Below are 6,000 nucleotides of genomic sequence, written 5' to 3'. Positions count from 1 at the left end.
GATATTTCTTCTTTACCTATAGCCAGAGAGGACTTCAATTAATGACACCAATCATCTTTGATCCTTCAGTGTCTGATGTAAGAAATCTAAACAATATCAAAAATATTGAATTCAAACACATAAAATATACAGTATTGTTAATAAGTTCATACATATCTGGTAATGTTGCTATGATTTTGGCTAAGACACAAACATGCTTTTTAATATTTTGAACATAATGATAAGAATTCTGATATCCTCCTGCAACATGTTGCATTTTGCATAAAGTATCTTTTAAAACTTCATCATAATTAATAAACTCATCACGTTCATGGCATTTACTAAATCTTTGTTACATAAAACCTCATTATATGGTGTTCCTTTTTTTCCTAGCTTCTCACACTCGCTTAACTGTAATTAATGATTATGATGATGATAATTAAACATACAAATAAATGTCACAGTGAATGTAAAACTACTGAATAATACTGGTCCCCAAATATCAACAGCCCCCATCTATTAAGTGAGGAGCTCCAACAACATACACTGTATTTATTATTTATGTCATAGACAGAGTGCAGTAAAGCACTGTATGAATGTGAGTAAATATCCTTACCTTAGTCTCAACTGACTTTATTTCGTCTTACGGTCCTCCAGAGGCTCACTCTGCTTGTCCTTCAGTTGCTCGGTTGCTAAAGTATCTCACAGTTTCACAGGTGTATTACTATAGAGATTCTCTTCCTCCTCCTCCTCCTCAATATATGTACCAGTCTAAAGAGCCCCCCTCCCAGTGCTCATTACCATTATCGTTCCCTTTGTGTCCCACCCATCACTGACCCGTCTGGGCCCTCTATTCCCCTGGTGAAATTAACAGTCTTTGGGGACAAGAGGTGCAGAGGACCTGGCCAGTTCCAATTATCATCTGCAAACATCACTGACACCCCCCATCTGCTCACATACATCACCAATCTACTCTTCCAAATACAGGCACTCTGATTGAACCATGTAGTCAAGTCAGATGTGTTGCTGAAACATGATGCATAAGCTTAGGAAAAAATCTTGGAGACAAAAAGTGTAAAATATGTATGGCATATATAGTTCTATGAGAAAATTGTTTGGGAGAAGCTTTTTATTATATTTCCAAATATTTGGGTTCAAACACAAAACTAATGTGTTAATTTCTGTCCTCTCTAGGCTGGGCCCTGCCTGACAGTTATCTAGTATTTAAACACAAATCAAACTACAGTGTGTCCTTGTCAATAGGTAGCTCCAATTTCCTGTCTTTTTGCACCAGTTTTGATCTCAGTGACCCATCACACATCCCCACTCTGACCCTGTTGACCCTTCAGTCAGGGAAAACACAGGGACATCAGATGGCAGGGGAACAAACACTGTGGATTCCTGACCAGGCCACAGATGGCATCCCTCTCAATTAGAGGAGGGCAGGAATTTCCTTTCCAGACTTTTAGATGCAGAACCAGTTCTTACTCAGGAAGTGACTGAGCAGCGTGACCTGCTGCCATTGACTCAGTTGATCTGTAAGATCCAACATGGTGACGCAGGACTGTTTGTCACCAGGGACTGGATGAAGCAAAGTGACCCTCTGGATGTGTCACTGATGAGACATGATCCCTGCTCCCAGACACACGTGTCAGTGTGAGGCGAGAGCAATTACCCTCTCAGAAATCTTAAATAATGAAAATTTCCAAATTCAAAAGCTGCTGATGGGTGGCTTCATCTGGAAAATGTTTTAGTTAGAGCTGCTCTGAAAGGAAAAGAAGGAAAACAAAGAAATAGTTGTTCAAAGCATGAATTATTGGTGAGTTATAGGCAGGTTTGACTGGTTTCCAATTACAGTATGGCTATATTGTAGTTTTAGTTGAAAGCATCACATCTACCCGGGCTTCAGCCTGACACCTTGGCTTGATTATTTTGAGATCCTGTCACATTTGTAGGTTTTTAGACAGCATTCTATTGACATGGAGTTTTTTTTCTCCATTTTTAGTATCACAGTGTTTAGAATTTTACTGAATATCCCCCCGATGGTGGGCCCTCGCTCACCCATGCCACCGCAGGGCCTGAGGCATGGCGGGGCTGTGGCGTGAAGCAGAAAGTGAGAAAAAACCTGGAAGGAGGCCAAAAATGCAATGTTTCGTTCATTTTCGTTCATCCAGTCACAGGTAGTTACACATATGGTCTGGTGTGGTCTGGTGTGGTCTGGTGTGTTCAGGGCGGCCACTCATCAGTCATGTGAAGTTTGGAGTGAATTGGATAAAGCATGGAGTTATGAGAGGTTGATGGTTCATCCACCAGGGGGCAGTAGAGTGTAACAAAACACAAGCGGTTGCGTTCAGGGTGGGACAGTGATTACACATGTGAAGTTTTGTGGAAATCGCACAATGATGATGTAAAATATGGCACTTCCTGTTTCCACTAGGGGGCGACACGAGTGAGATCGCCTATGAGCGAATGGAGACGTTGAGGTCGGCACCCTGGACCTGTGTACCAATTTTCATGATGATACGAGTTCAATAAAGCCATCAAAAAGCCAAACGTATTTTCATGGCGAGGAATTGATGGTCGCCGCGTCGCCACACGGACGCCATTACTCGTAGCTTCACAGTCTTCATAATGTAGCTTCACCAACTGGTTCTGAATGAAGTTGATGGGGCAAAGTATGTAATTTTAATGAATCTTAGTTAACTTCCTGTTACTACCGGGGGGCGCTATGAGTTACATGGGAAGTTAATATATCGGGACGTTCAGGGCGGAGCCATCATCATGTCCAGCAAGTTTGAAGCTGATTGGATGAAGTATGTGGGCGTGAGAGCCACTCGTATGTACATGGCGAGCACGCCAAAGTTAGTTGAGCCCTGGCAGACACGCCCTTTGACCTACGGATGCGCAGAGCACAACTTAAGCTCAGTTAGGTCTGGAGATGTTGCGTACCTAATTTGAACTTGATCGGGCGAACGCTGTGGGAGGAGTTAATTTTAGGCGGGAAATATCAAAACCAAAATGGCCGACTTCCTGTTGGGTTGAGGTCATGAGGTCAAGAGGCTTTTTTGCATATGTGGGTATAATACATATGTGTACCGAATTTTGTGAGCATAGGACAAAGTTAGCAAAATTCCCTATGGGCATTTTTGGACTTTGTAGGGGGCGCTATTCCGCCATTCTGCGTCGACCATGTGCGACCACCCAAAAATATCGAATTTCGGATGAGGCCAGACGTCCGTGCAAAAGTATAAGCATTTTCGCATTTGGGAAAGGGGCGAAATTGGGGCACGAAATGTCGGAAGAATAATAATAATAATAATAATAATAATAATAATAATAATTAAAGCTGCAAGCGGCAATGGCGGGCCCTCGCTCACCCATGCCACCACGGGGCCTGAGGCATGGCGGGGCTGTGGCGTGAAGCAGAAAGTGAGAAAAAACCTGGAAGTGGTCTGGTGGTCTGGTGTGTTCAGGGCGGCCACTCATCAGTCATGTGAAGTTTGGAGTGAATTGGACAAAGCATGAAGGAGTTATGAGCAGTTAATGGTTCATCCACCAGGGGGCAGTCACCAAATGTGGTGTGGTGCGTTCAGGGGCGGCCCCTCATCACTCATGTGAAGTTTGGAGTGAATTGGACAAAGCATGAGGGAGTTATGAGCAGTTAATGGTTCATCCACCAGGGGGCAGTCACCAAATGTGGTGTGGTGCGTTCAGGGGCGGCCCCTCATCACTCATGTGAAGTTTGGAGTGAATTGGACAAAGCATGAGGGAGTTATGAGCAGTTAATGGTTCATCCACCAGGGGGCAGTCACCAAATGTGGTGTGGTGCGTTCAGGGGCGGCCCCTCATCACTCATGTGAAGTTTGGAGTGAATTGGACAAAGCATGAGGGAGTTATGAGCAGTTAATGGTTCATCCACCAGGGGGCAGTCAGCACATGTGGTGTGGTGCGTTCAGGGGCGGCCCCTCATCACTCATGTGAAGTTTGGAGTGAATCGGACAAAGCATGAGGGAGTTATGAGCATTTGATGGTTCATCCACCAGGGGGCAGTAATGGGATGCGTGCAGGTGTGTTCAGGGTCAGTCTCTCATCACACATGTGAAGTTTCGTGGAAATGGGACAAAGCATGAGGGAGTTATGAGCAGTTGATGGTTCATCCACCAGGGGGCAGTAATGGGATGCATGCAGATGTGTTCAGGGTCAGTCCCTCATCACACATGTGAAGTTTCGTGGAAATCGGACAATGTTGATGCAAAAAATGGCACTTCCTGTTTCCACTAGGGGGCGACATGAGCGACACCCCTATCAGATGGAAGAGGTCTCCACCCTGGACCTGTGTATCAATTTTCATGATGATACGTGTTCAATAAAGCCATCAAAAAGCCAAACGTATTTTCATGGCAAGGAATTGATGGTAGCCACGCCCCCACAGGGACGCCATTACTCGTAGCTTCACAGTGTTCATAATGTAGCTTCACCAACTGGTTCTGCATGTTTTAGAAGTGGAATGAAGTTGATGGGGTCAACTATGTATTTTTCATGAATTTAAGTTCACTTCCTGTTACCACCGGGGGGCGCTATGAGTTACGTGGGAAGTTAATATATCGGGACGTTCAGGGCGGAGCCATCATCATGTCCAGCAAGTTTGAAGCTGATTGGATGAAGTATGTGGCCGTGAGAGCCCCTCGTATGTACATGGCGAGCACGCCAAAGTTAGTTGAGCCCTGGCAGACACGCCCTTTGACCTACGGATGCGCAGAGCACAACTTAAGCTCAGCTAGGTCTGGAGATGTTGCGTACCTAATTTGAACTTGATCGGGTGAACGCTGTGGGAGGAGTTAATTTTAGGCGGGAAAAATCAAAACCAAAATGGCCGACTTCCTGTTGGGTTGAGGTCATGAGGTCAAGAGGCTTTTTTGCATATGTGGGTATAATACATATGTGTACCGAATTTTGTGAGCATAGGACAAAGTTAGCAAAATTCCCTATGGGCATTTTTGGACTTTGTAGGGGGCGCTATTCCGCCATTCTGCGTCGACCATGTGCGACCACCCAAAAATATCGAATTTCGGATGAGGCCGGACGTCCGTGCAAAAGTATAAGCATTTTCGCATTTGGGAAAGGGGCGAAATTGGGGCACGAAATGTCGGAAGAATAATAATAATAATAATAATAAACATTACAATTTCAATAGGGCTTTCGCCAGGCGACTTGCAGTCGCCGCTCGGGCCCTAATAATAATAAACATTACAATTTCAATAGGGCTCTCGCCAGGCGACTTGCAGTCGCCGCTCGGGCCCTAACTATAACAAAGCCCAAAGGAACTGTAGAGTTTCAGACTGCAAAACTTCAGATTCCGTCAATATTACATACATCACTAAATGTAATTGTAATTTGTCCTAAAATGTATTTCACACAAACATATCCACAGCAACATTCAATAATTTCAAAATTAATAATTGATTGGTGCAAAAAGCACATTAATATTTGATTTAGGGTTTGAGGGGTTAAACACTGATTGAATTCAACACTCAAGAGGACTGGCTGATCTATAACATTCAGGAATGATTGGCAATTATTCCGCACCACTGTACCATTAGTCTTCATTGAGAGATAAAGCTGTAATGAGCATCAGGTTGTCCTGACTTCAAATGAGCACAGACAACATGTGTGGGCATCTGACATAATGACAGTAATAACACTTCTGAGTTTTACATATTAAATACAGACAAAAGATAAAATCTCAAGCACTTTATTAGGTTTGAACGGTATCTTGCTTAGAAAGGCCATTTGGCATTATATAATTATATATAATTTTATCATATATATAATTATATATACATATATTCAAATGTTGAATAACAAAACACTAGAAACAGAGGCAAATTAAAAAATAGGATTTGCTTAAGACAATTATACCAAATTAAAAATGGCCAAAACATCTCATACATTTCAAAATGGTCCCGATACAGTTCAATAAACATCTTTTTTTTTCTTAAAAAAAAGAAAGGGGGGTAGAAG

Source organism: Scomber scombrus, chromosome 3 (genome assembly GCF_963691925.1).
Source record: "Scomber scombrus chromosome 3, fScoSco1.1, whole genome shotgun sequence".
NCBI lineage: Eukaryota > Metazoa > Chordata > Actinopteri > Scombriformes > Scombridae > Scomber > Scomber scombrus.
This window is presented reverse-complemented; position numbering follows the sequence as displayed.